This window comes from Equus przewalskii, chromosome 11 (assembly GCF_037783145.1).
Source record: "Equus przewalskii isolate Varuska chromosome 11, EquPr2, whole genome shotgun sequence".
Lineage (NCBI taxonomy): Eukaryota > Metazoa > Chordata > Mammalia > Perissodactyla > Equidae > Equus > Equus przewalskii.
Genome location: NC_091841.1, coordinates 28,948,304 through 28,961,569, shown reverse-complemented (window position 1 = coordinate 28,961,569; position 13,266 = coordinate 28,948,304). Strand labels below are relative to the sequence as shown.

General features: G+C 48.5%; 1 protein-coding gene across 50 annotated transcripts in view; it reads right to left on the bottom strand.

Moving 5' to 3' along the window:
- PPP6R3 (protein phosphatase 6 regulatory subunit 3) overlaps positions 1-12,935 on the bottom strand; it is a 140,786-nt gene extending 127,851 nt beyond the window's left edge. For 31 of the 50 annotated variants that reach the window (XM_070565719.1, XM_070565674.1, XM_070565685.1 and 28 more), the window contains exon 1: positions 12,528-12,657. The gene's annotated coding sequence lies outside the window, so the exon portion shown is untranslated. Of the gene's footprint in view, positions 1-12,527 lie in introns of all 50 variants that reach the window. The other 19 variants (XM_070565714.1, XM_070565723.1, XM_070565724.1 and 16 more) reach the window with 11 other exon arrangements.
- Positions 12,936-13,266: the final 331 nt, after the last annotated feature.

The window sequence follows — 13,266 nt, the reverse complement described above, 5'->3', positions numbered from 1 at the left end:
GGTCACAAATGAGTTCCAGCGGAGCCCAGCCTACAGGCCATTGTGTCCCCTGATGCCCCTTCTGTCTCTGATGGTCTCTTTTTCATTTATGAGTCAAAGTAAAAAAAAAAAAGACTTTTAATACAAAATATGATTAATATTAGTGACTGACTACAAATAACACAGAGATTCAAAGACAAGAAATTAGAATTTCCTGCCAATATATAGGAAAATGCAGACATTATAAACAAATTTCGGAAAAATGTAAATTACCAAATGTGACCCCCCCCCCCGAAAAAAAGCCTCCAATGATCCTGTAATTATTAAAGCAACCAAATCAGCCATTTTAAAATCTCAGACTGAAAACTCCAGGCCCTAATGGTTTTACAGGTAAGTTTTACCAAATATTGAAGGAACAGGTAATTCCAATTTTACATAAAAACTCTCTGAGAGAATAAAAAGCAAGAAATACTACAGCCCATTTTATTAGACTAGAATAACCTTGATGATAAAACTCATCAAGGTTGATACAAAAAAAGGAAAATTACAGACCAATCTTACCAACGAACATAGATACATACATCTTAAGATAATAGCAAATCAAAACATACAAAAACTCCATACCAAAAGAAAACACAAACATACAAAAAAATACAGCTTTTTTAAAAAAAATATGTCATGATCAAGCTGGATTTATCCCAGAAACATAAGGTTAATTTCAATATTACCTTTTAGAGCAATTTTTCAGATTAAAGGAGAAAAAATCATATTATCATCTCAACAGACGCATAAAATGCATTCAATTAAATTCAACACCCACTTGTGACTTTTTTAAATTCTCCATTAACTAAGATCGAGGGACTCTTCCTCAACCTGTTAAAGAAAACAAACAAAATGTATCCCCACATTTAATGATGAAAGATAAAAGCATTTCCTTTCAAACCAGGAGTAGGCTTGATGCCTGCCATTACCATTTATACTCTCCATTGTAATGGTTGTCCTGAAGCGGCGCAACAAGAGGGGAATAAGGTATAAAAAGTGAAAGGAATGGGGGCTGGCCCCGTGGCCGAGTGGTTAAGTTCGCACACTCCGCTGCAGGCGGCCCAGTGTTTCGTTAGTTCGAATCCTGGGCGCGGACATGGCACTGCTCATCAGACCACGCTGAGGCAGCGTCCCACATGCCACAACTAGGAGAATCCACAACGAAGAATACACAACTATGTACCGGGGGGCTTCGGGGAGAAAAAGGAAAAAATAAAAAATCTTTAAAAAAAAAAAAGGGAAAGGAATGCAGAGAAATGACTGTCATTATTCAAAGATGAGATGGATATCTACATAAAAACTCCAAGAGTCCACAGGCAAACTAAGTTACGCAAGTCACTGCATGAGAGCTGCATCCAAAGTCACCTGCGTTTCCATTTACCAGCAAATACAAAATTTAACTTAAAAACATCATTTACAACAGCAACAAACCCATAAAGTACCCGAAGAATAAATCTAACAAAAGATGTGCAAGACTTATATGGAGAAAAACCATAAAACTTTAAAAAAGACAACTACCCGTAAACCAAAAATCAACTTCCTCTTCCCTGGGTAGTATGAGGGCTACAAGAAAAGATGAGAAGACACTGAGACACTTTTCCGCCCTTTTATTCCATGCTTTCAATAAACAGTTACTTTTTAAAAACTTCCATAAACACAGTACAAAGACAAGTCACAAACTGGGAAAAGATATCTATCACACAGAGATTTAATAAAATATTAATCAGAACATATAAGAACTCCTACAAATAAGGAAAACAAAACTCAATAGAAAAAAAATAAGACACGAACAGGCATTTCACAAAAGTGGGAATCCAAATAGCTAAAAAGATGCTCACCTTCATTAGTAATGAGAGAAAAAAACATTAAAACCATGCAAAAGTAAATAAATTAATAAAAACGAGCAAACGATTTGAATAGACTTTTCTGTAAAGAAGATACACGAATAGCCAATAAGCACATGAAAAGATGCTCAACAGCATCAGTCATTAGGGAAAGGCAAATCCAAACCAGAAGGAGATACCACACTTCACACCCACTAGGATGGCTATACTTTTTCACAAACGAAAAATAATAAATGTTGGAGAGGACATGCAGAAACTGGAACCCTGATATAGAAACGTAATATGATGTAGCCACTTTGGAAAAAGGCTGGGTAGTTCTTCAAAATGTTAAACATGGAGTTACTGTTTTACCCAACAATTCCACTCCAAAGTACATACCAAGAGAAATAAAAACACATCCACCCAAAGATTTGTAGACAAATGCTCACAGCAGTATTATTCATAATACTCAAAAAGCGAGAACAATCCAAATGTCCATCATCTGATGAATGGATAAATACCATGCAGTCTATCCACACAATGAAAGGTTATTCGGCAATAAAAAGCAATGAAGAACTGATACCGATACACACTACAACACGGATGACCCTTGAAAACATTATGCTAAGAAGGCAGACACAAAGGATCGCGTATCATATGATTCCCCTTATATGAAATGTCCAGAATAGGCAAATCTATAGAAAGAGAAAGTGTATTAGTGGTTGCCGAGGGATTAGATAGAAACAGGGAGTGACAGCTAACGGGTACAAGGTTTCTTTCTGGGGTGAAAAAAACATTCTAAAATTAGATTATAGTGATCATTACACAATTCTGGGAATATACTAAAACCCATTAAATTGTGCACTTTAAATGGGTGAATTGTATAAGTGAATTATATCTCAATAAAACTATTATTTCTAAAAAATAAAAGTTCACAGCCACCAAATTGGCAAATATAAAAAAGTCTAACAATACCAGGGGTTGACAAGGATGCAGAAGAGCAGTGCTGGTGGGAGGGTAAATTGGTACAACCATTTTGGAAACCAATTTGCACCATTTACTAAAGTTAAAGGTGTACAGGTGCCATTAGCCTGCAATCCTCTCCGAGGTCTACACCCTAGAGAAATGCTTTTGCACTTGTTCAAAGCAGCACTGTTTCTTTACTGGAAACAATCCTATCATCCAATGAGAGGACAAAGAACAAACTGACATATATTCAGCCTGAAACAGAACCCAGAAGTGACAAGTTACAAACGACAGCTACACGCATCCACGTGGAGAAGCCTCGCTCTCTGCATGCCCTCACTCCCCTTCCTTCCCAGCCTCGATCCCACAGCCCGTTACAGTCACTCCCAGGGCGTTCCCGCTCTGCCACTTTTGTTTGGGGAAAACCCTAATTCCAACACCCCTGCAGCACTGCCTCCCCCGCTTCAGGTAAGACCACAACGGCTGCTGTCACACTCAACTCAGGCTCACCCCTCCGGTAACCAGCCCACGTTGCTAATCCACTCACATCCTTACTTTCCCATAGAATATGCCATACTTTCTCTCTCCTTACACTCCACTAGCCCCTATTCAACCTCATTCTAACTGACTCCTGGTAACTTCTTCCTATTTCACTGAGAGAAAAAAAAAAGACCACATGCTCCCACCACCCCCGCCCCTACTCTGCTCTCCCTCCTCTCACCAAGGAGGAGTCCCGGATGCTCCACTGGGGCACTCGGCCCATTCCCTGTCGCCTTCCCCAAAACAGGGCTCCAGCCAAGCCCCGTCTCCCACTTCAAGGTGTTCACTCCGTACAGAATCATTTCCCACCAACATGGCAAAAACGCTACAATTTCTCCCGTCTCAACAAAACCTTCTCAGGGCCCCAAATCTCCCTTCAGCATCAGGGCACGTGCCCACGAAAGAACTTTCTCTATCTGCCATCCTCTTCTCTCAATCCTTTGTGAACCCTCCCTTCCAGGCTCTTCCCGCACCACTCATCAAGGTCATGGATGACTTGTGTGCTGCCGTACCCACGACAAGTCCTGGCCCTCATTTTACCCGACCTCGTTGCAGCAGCGCTGGGCACAGGTTCTCACTCCCGCCCCCATGACACTTCCCTTGGCTTCACAGACACAACACAAGCTTGGTCGTCCTCCACCTCAGAGTCCACCTCGTCCCCGCTGCTCACCTGGCACTCATTCCTCTGTGCTCTCACTCGACCTGAGGACTTTCAAGTGTCATCCAAACACTGGAGACTCTCACATTCATCTTCAGCCCAGACCCCTCCCCTCGACTCCAAACGCCATAATCCTACTACATGCGTCCAGGTGGCTCTCTAAGGGCTTCATGAACTTAACATGGCCAAACCCCAGCTCCTCATCTTACCTCCACACCCGCATCTCCTGGGAGTCCTCCCTCTCTTCACAAATGGCAACTCCCACCACACGCAAAGTCCCCAGTGCCATCCTCCACTCAGCTCTCACACCCATACTCAACGTGTCAGCAAACCCTGCCGGCTATCCCTTCAGGATGCATCCAGAACCCAACCACTTCTCACTCCCACTCCCTGCTCCCCCTCAGTCTGAGGGGCCACCATCGGAGCAGCTATTCTTAACACGGCCTCAGGGGGACTTTTTAAAAACATAAATCAGAACTCTCGTCACACCTCTGCTCAAAACACTACAACGACTGCCCATCTCATTCAGAGAAGAAGACAAAATCTGACAATGGCCTGCTCCCACCCCGCCCCCCCCCGCCCCCCCCCCCCCCCGCCCTCTCTCCTGCCCCTCTCCAGGCTCTCCCTCCCGCCAGCTGGCTCTCTACTGTCCCTCCAACCAGGAGGCACAACCCTTCTTAGCAGCTCTGGGGGACTCGGTCTAGAGGCTCCTCCCGCCCCACGCCCACCGGTAGCCAGGGCTCCCTCCCTCAGCTCCTGTTCAAAGGGCCCCTCTCAGGGAGGCCCGCCTGCCCGCCCACCCCTCCCCTGCTTTCCTTTTCTCCCTGCTGTATCCTCACAGAGGACTGCTGGCGGCTTTCACTTAGCGCTTACTGTCTTGACCCTCGAAACGCAAGGTCCAGGAGGGCAGGCACTTGCATCTGCTCTGCTCATTCCAGTGCACCCAGCACCCGAAGATAAGACAGGAGTACTCAAACATCTGAATAAACGAATCTCGAAAACAATGCGGGGAGGGGGTCACAGAACAAAATGACTCAATTTATATAGTATAAAGACACGCAGAAATGCACAAATTAAGTTATATTATACAAGGATACATCACAAACGACACCACCATAAAGTAAAGCAAGAAAATGATACATGCGGGATAGTGCTTGCCTTGGGGAGGTCACAAGAGGAAAGAGGTGGTCAGAGGAGGACACACGGGGAGCCAAAGGTAGTGGCAACATTCTATTTCTTAAGCTGCTCAGCGGGTACACAACTGCTGGTTTTGACATTTAATATCTGTACACATACTGAGATATACTTTGAATATATGACCTCATTAAAAATTAAAATCAAAAACACAGATTAAAGCAGGACAGGCTAAATGCAGCCTACCACCTGTTTTTGTAAATACATCGTTACTGGAAGACGGCCACCTTCACTGTCCCTTGTGTCTACAGCTGCTTTCACACCACGACAGCAGAGTGGAGTTATCAGAGACCAAACAGCCCATGAAGCCGAACACATCTACTAACCGGCCTTTAGAGAAAAAAGCTGTCTCGGTATAATTGGAATCTGTAAAGAAATTAAGTGCAAAATAAAACAGATCCAATCATCCGCTGAAATACACTGATCCTTCAAGACACGCATGATTTTCATCAACAGCACTGGACACTGAAAAGTATGGTGCTACAGAACATGGGAGCTACCTTATACTGTCGTAAGTGCCAGAAAGAAAGAGAAATTTTAAAGAATGTTTTAGAAAGCAAAGTACAAAACCTCAAATTTATGATCTCAACTCCCACCAAAGTTAAGGAAATATTATTACATTTATGTGAGTAAAACATATATACCATAATCCAAATCTGGAAAAAACCTGGCATATTAACACTAACTCCATAACCTCCCCTATCTCCATCGCCCTGCACACAGCACTGTCCCCAGAGCAGCCAGAGGCCTCAGAGGCCCCCACGATCCCACAGCATGCCATCTCCCTTCTTCAGGGCACTCACCGCACCTTCCACTAGAATCACTTCTGGATTTATTTCTCACTGTTCTAAGTAAGATTGATAACAGTAATAATACGAATGCAAACATTACTGTGCTAGGTACTGGATTAATTAGTTTATACTGAATATTCATTTCACAGACAAGGAAACTAAGGAACAAAGATGTCATCTAATATCAGGATTACACAGCTAGAAGACCGTGGGAGCTGGAACTCAAAGCCAGGTATTTCAGACCCTGTGCAGTCTTGACCTCCACAGCATACTCTGAATTGGGGACAGAGAACAGGTACTAATCTGTGAAAACTTTCTTAGCTTAAAAACACTATGCCCATGACAGATCCCACATGCACGGTTGCTGAATCCACCTAAGGGAGTAACAAGGTGAGGACGAGAGGCCCACCGTAGAAAGGGGAGTCATTCAAAGAGCGCTGATTAATAGGAAGGGGCAGGGGGTCACGCAGCCAAGAGAAGCAGCTGAGACCTACCCACTGTCCACAGGCAACAGAAACCCCGGTGTCCCTATGGCAACAAAAGAAAACTGGGAGACACTACCCTGTCATCTACCACGACAAAAAACTGACATGTGTACTACCACCAAAAGGAAACACAGAAGTTGAGCATTTACTCTTTTTTTTTTTTTTTAAGATTTTCCTTTTCCTTTTCTCCCCAAAGCCCCCCCCAGTACATAGTTGTATATTTTCAGTTGTGGATCCTTCTAGTTGTGGCATGTGGGACGCTGCCTCAGCATCGCTTGATGACCAGTGCCATGTCCGCGCCCAGGATCCGAACCAGTGAAACCCTGGGCCGCCAAAGCGAAAAACCACTCGGCCACGGGGCCGGCCCCTGAGCATTTATTCTTCACATTCAGTGAGACCAAGCTGGCATGCCATTTTTGAAACAAATGACGTTACAAATTATGGGCTAGTGGGGCCACCAAAACTCTAAGGAATCACCCAGGAACTGAGATTTCTCAGCAGCCTTTGAGTCCATTCCCCAGCATGGCCTAAATTTTTCTCTAAGAATCAATGGCCTCTAAGTTCTGTTCCAACTCCAAAATCGTGAGTCTCATGAAAGGAGGCCCCAAAGGGCCAATCAAGTCAATATTTGTCAGTGTTCCTCCTGCCACTGCCCCCATCAGGGGACGGAAAGCCCAGTTTCACCCAGGGCCAGCCAGCATCTACTACCTACACTAGACAGCCAGGGAGTGTGCCTCAGTGGGTAGGGTAACACGGCTGCCCTAATTAGGGCCTCAGAGGGCCCTGAGTTCTCAGGCAAGAGCTCCTTTCTCCTCTTGTCAAAAAGGGAGTCTCTCACGCCAGCAATGTTTTTCAGATTTACATCCAGGTACAGGGAATCCAGGCTCCAACTAGCCATCCACACGGCTTTCTCCAAGTCTGATAACATTCACACACATTCTTATTTCTGCAGCCTATTTGTATTTTTTCCACAGCCTTTTTAGTTCTGCTCTCAAATGTTCCAAAAAACAATCTTTCACTCATCTTTCCTTTGGGCCACGAGATTTCATGGCAGTCAATCTCTGGGGCACACAAATCAATCTAAGCCAGTATATATTCCCATTGGAAGAAATTTTGGAACTAATAATACCCTAGCGTTCTCCAGAGTGGCTGAGAAGTACAAAATCGGAGCCTCTTTATATGAGTAAAAACACATTCAGAACCTATCAAACCTTATTTGCATAAATTCAGTCAACTATGTAGCCTTCGCCAATACTTATAAAACAAGTCAACATTGGCCAGCTCTAAGTGACAAGCAGTAAACCGCCTCTACTCAGAGTAAACCCAAAACTCTGCCCAGTCTGTGACATGAATTCGTCCCAGTTAAGGTAAGACGCCTGCCTTTCAAGCACTGCCAAGCTTCCCTTTTACCTGCTTCTTCACCATCTAACCAAGCTAGCTGGTAACCGAATGACAGGTGATAATCATTTAGAACCTGAAATAAAGTGGGTATTGATCTGACTAGTAACTATCTTCCCTTTCCCAGTAAAGAAAAATAAAGAAGGAGAGAGAGAGGAAGGAAGAGGGTTTCTGTGGCAACTAAATCTAAGCCAAAGTCAAAAGGCGACAAAAACAAATCTCCAGTCAACCTAGATCCAGACCACGGCAGGAAAAAACCCACTGGAAGCACCGGGGACTCCAAGGATGCTGAAGATGTTCGGCGGGAACCTAAATCAAGCCTCTGATGGAATGGGACGAGTCAGTGTTTCAAGTTTGATGGACTGACTACCCATGTCTGTGGAGCAAAAGACAACAGCACAGATCAGTCCTATCTGCCACTACGAAACAGCTCCCCTTGCATGGGAAGAGTGGCAATGCCTTTAGGACACACCAAACCCAAGAGGTAAGTCAAAGGCACCATTAAGACACATGAGAAACGAAGGTTTTCTCTCTAAGAGAGAAAAGAGACTTTTGGCAATTTCAACCAGCCAACCAGCGAACCCAAGCTCTTTCCCCTGAGGACTCTGGGGCCTCTCACCAGGAGCCAACTTCCTCACACCATGGACAATCCCCAGAAGCTCTGCCACAGGTCCCCCAGCCACAACTGCATCGCTCCTGTAACTGCTGGCTCACCCTCGAGACTGCAAGTCCATAAGCAAGCACCTGTTTTGGGGTAAATCCCCAGTACAGTTCCTGGCAGAGTAAGGACTCAATTCACATATTTGCTGATCAAATAAATGACGATTAGAAGAAGGAGATGGGGGGATCGCTTGTCATTCTCAACATGGCCACAGGCCAAATTTCAGGATGAAGCATTAGGAGGCACTGCATGGCCTTCCTTCTCCCTTTCCTATGTCCAGACATTCACATCAGTTGCTGAAAATGTGTAGAGTGTTTTCACCAACATTCTCCCACCCCATTCACTGGATAATCTGAACCGTAAGGAGGTGTGAGAAAAGGACCTGTGCCCTTCTCTCACTGCTGCGCCTCGTCTGCCCACTCACCCATTTGGGGCAGAGTCCAGGGCACTGAGGGGGCCCCTTCACTAGTGGGCAAAGGTCACTGTGTTAAAGGTGGTGCACTGAGTACGCCTCTCTCTCGCCCTCAAAGGGCAGAAATGGCAAAATGATTCAGGGCTAATTCTCTGCAAATAGGCCTTCAGTTACAAAAAAAAAAAGATGATGAAGCTGGCATCTAAAAACTAAACTGACAGCTGACTGACAGAATGAGGGCAAAAGATACAAAACTCAAACACCACAGCAGTCTAAGGTCATTCTGCACAGGAGCACACAGCCCTGAGCCCTGAGAGTCCTGCTAAGTTTCAGCACAACATGGTAAAGTATTTTCATGAGGGAAAGGAAAAACAAGTTTCTAAATTATTTTATAAAATCGATTCATTTACCTTTTTTTTAAAGTTCAGCCTTCGAGCACCTGAAAATAAGGTACGTCCACCATCTTGCCCCACTACTAAGTAGCCTCCAAAGCAGATGCAGGTACTGCAAAGACAGCTCCCGGAGCACCCGATGGATTCCTTGACCCACGAGTTGTCCTTAAAATCTGGGGTCCAGAACAGCGGTTCCAAAACCCAGCTGCGCTTCAATATTACCTGGGGAGCTTTTTAAAAACATAGTCTCAATCCACCACAAATTTCCAGAGGTGGGGTCCATCGTCCACGGTCTTAAAGAGCGTCCCGAATGACGCTAATGCAGGCCAGTCCAGCATCCACACAGGCACAGCAGGGTTTCTCAACCTTGGCGCTACTGAGAGTGAGGCTGGATACTTTTTTGTTGGGGGGCGAGGGAGCGGGAGCAGGGCTGTTTATGCACATTATAGGATGTTTAGCAGCATCCCTGGTCTCTACTTCTAGAAGCCAGTAGCACATGGCCCACCCCCACAGACATGACAGGCAAAAATGTCTCCAGACATTGCCAAATGTTTTTTGGGGGGGGGGGGGGGGCAAAATCGCTCTCCAATTGAGATCCACTGATCCAGAATAAATCAAAAACCAATCATTTGAGGTCCGCTTAAGAAAGGGAAGAAATTAGAAAGCTGCTTAAGGCAAAGAGGCCAAGTCCATTTGTTCAGTCCATCTCACAGGAAAGCAGCTAACACTACACAGGCCACACTGGGGCTGAGACCTTGACAGATGAGGAAGATCAAACCACAGCCTTCTGCGCTTTATACACGAAATCAACTCAAAGCTGAGTTTCAGCTGAGCAGAGTTAGAAGAGCTTCATTGTTACTATCATTTGCCTTCCTAAGGGTAACAAAACATTGTAAAATTTTAGACCAAGCTATACTCAGATTGCCTCTCAAATATCCAAAATATAAAACTGCAAGATGCAAGTTTATCATAGAAACAAAATATCGATTCTGACAAATAACATTTTAAGGACGAGATGTTTCATCTGTAATAAGCAGATCACCTTTGTACCAAATCGATGCAAAAACTTATCTTAAAGAAACTAAGCAAACCTCACCCTGTTCAGTTTTAATTTTATCACTATTTGCTTTCTGTCCAGCTATGGTCTGATTCCAAAATTCTCAAGAAGCTAATTGAAACAAGCAAGTTTGTTTTGTTTTGCTATACTTTACACAAAACCTAGTTTTCCAACCCAAAACAATCTTCTTCCTGTTCTTGAGTAAGTCACACCAGCAAGATGCTCATCTCTCCTTAAGACTGAGTCTATCAAAATAACACCTCCCCAGTGGAATAAAGCAAGCCAGGTCCCAAGCAAGTGACACCAAGGGAAGGGCGCCATGGTTTCGAGGACCAGGGAGAAGAGCACAGGGCAGGACTTAACACACTGCGAGTACACGTGTGACTGAGTGACGGCACTGTGTTGGATATTCCAGACTCCCCCATCAGACACACTGAAATGCAAGACCGCTTCCACAGCACGCATCCGGGACAACAGCTATTTCCCACTGAAGGATATTCCAACACACAGCAACCTTTCAAACCCCAATCACAACCCAGGAGGACACTGCGACCCTCGAGTGACCGACCTGGAGACCAATCATACTCAGGACACAGTACCCAAAAGTACAGCAGGAATAGAATCTGACTTGAGCACCTGACCGGCTTTTATTTAACCACCTCTCGAACAAAGCATTCTGAGGCCCCACTACTAATCACTCCGGGAAACGTTTCTAATTTAACGAATCTCCAACCTCTCTTCTCCTGAAAAAATTAACTTCCAGTTCATCTTCTCAGGCCCACTAACTCTTAAGCACACAGAGTTGTCTAAAGACAGTCACCGAGAGCCAAGACTTAAGCACTCATGTGACTTCCTAACAGTACCCCAACCTTTAAGAATCAAACTCAAATTAATAACAGCCACTAATCACCAAGGCTGATTCTCCGTGGCAGGCACCGTTCCCAGCCGCTTCACAGGTACCAACTCACTCCCGACAAACTTCCGAGGCAGACACTCTTCTTATTCCCATATTACAGAAGAAGCAGAGAGGTTGAGTAACTTGCCCAAGGTCACAGAGCCAGAAAGCGGGGAAGCCAAGATCCGAACCGGGGCAGTCTGACTCCAGAGGGAAGAAAGCTGAGCCCGGGCCACCACCCTCCTAGAAGGCACTCCAGCGGCTGGAAATCGGGAGTCCCCTGCCCACTTGCTGCCTACCTGCAACGTGACCTTGAGGACAAAACCCAAGGAAACCCCAGCGGAGCAAGTGCCGTGAGGACGAAAGGAAACAACTCCCGGGGCCCCTCCCCTAAAAGCAAAATATAAACAAAGCTCGGGGCGACCCAGCGAGAAAACGCGGAGTCCCGGGGAGGCGACAGGAAGCGCTGAGGCTGCAACGTCAGGACGCGTCCAGGGGCTCCCCGCCCGGGAGTCCGAGCTGCGATCGGGGTCCAGGCGGGCCCCCCCCCCGGCCCCGTCCCCGCGGAGGGGCTTCTTTAAGAGGGAGGCCCCGCCGCGCCGCAGGACCACCCCCGCTCCCGCCCGCCGGGGCGGCGCTCGTGCCGGCGCTGCCCGCGGCCCCGACGCCGGAGCTGGAGGACGGCTCGGAGGCTATTTAAATCCTCCGGGCCGGGGCCGGCGGCCCGATGACTCTGCGGCGAAGGCGCGGGAACCCACAAAACTTGTTTCCCGGAGAAGCGGGGCCAACGAGGACCTCGGCGTCTGCGGCGGCCGGCCGGCTCCGCGGGGCGCGCGCCGAGGGGAGTTCCCGGGCCGGCGGGCCGGCGGGCGGGCGCAGGGGCCCGGCGGTGAGGGGCGCGCCCCGCCCGCCCGCAAGGCGCGCAAGGCCGCGGCCGTCTCCGCGGGCGCAAAGTTCGCCGCCCGGCCCGCGTCCCGCCCCGCCGCCCGGCGCCGAGGGGCCCCCAGCGGACGCCCAGCGCGGGGCTGACAGGCGGCCACCGGAGCCCGGGCGCCGCGCCTCCCGGGCCGCCGGGCGGCGGATTCCGGGGGGGAGGGGAGGGGGCCGGGACGCTCCCTCCCCGCGCCGCCGAGGCCGGGCGGACCGGCCCCGCCGCCGCCGCCGCCCCCGCGCGCCGCGCCCCCCACGCCCCCCGCGCCGCGGCCCGCGCCGCCGCCCCACCCCCACCCAGTACCTGGAGGCGCCCGCGACCCGCCGCCAGTCGCGCTCAGGCGGGAAACGCGCTCACCGACACCATCAGCGAAGCGCCCAAGATGGCGGACGTATCAAGCAGGCCTTGAGTTCCCCCCGCCCTCCCTCCGGCCGCCTCGCAGCCAATCGCGGCCCTGCCCCTGCCCCCAACTCCGCGCTGATTGGCCTCCCTCTCCCGCCCCCTGCGACCTATTGGATCGCCCAGCGACCCGGTTGCCCCCACTCCGATTGGCTCGCGGGGCCATCAGTCAAGCGCGAGGGGCGCATTCTTTTCCCAGGGACTTGACGGATCCGGAACCTCTAGGACCCGGAGTCTGGAGAAGCAAATCAGGGACCGGGGGAAACCTGGCTGAGTCCCCCCTGCGCCGTAGCAACAGCAGGGCTTCCGCGTGACGGACGCTTCGGGCCACCAATCCGATAGCCAGTGCTTTTCAAAACTAAACCGAGCCAAACCAATCAGGGCCGGGGAGCTGGAGCTGCCGGGGAACCAATGGGGGAGCGAGGCCGGCGGGCGGGCCGCGGGGCCCCGGGGAAACCGGTGATGACGTGAGCCACAATGTGCTCCGGCGGCGGAAGCTGGCCCGGGCCGGGGAATTAGCTCAAATGGTAGAGCGCTCGCTTAGCATGTGAGAGGTAGCGGGATCGATGCCCGCATTCTCCAACGCTGCCTTTTATAAAGGGGATTGTTCGTTGTGGTCGCCTTACCGGGAGAAGGGAAGTGT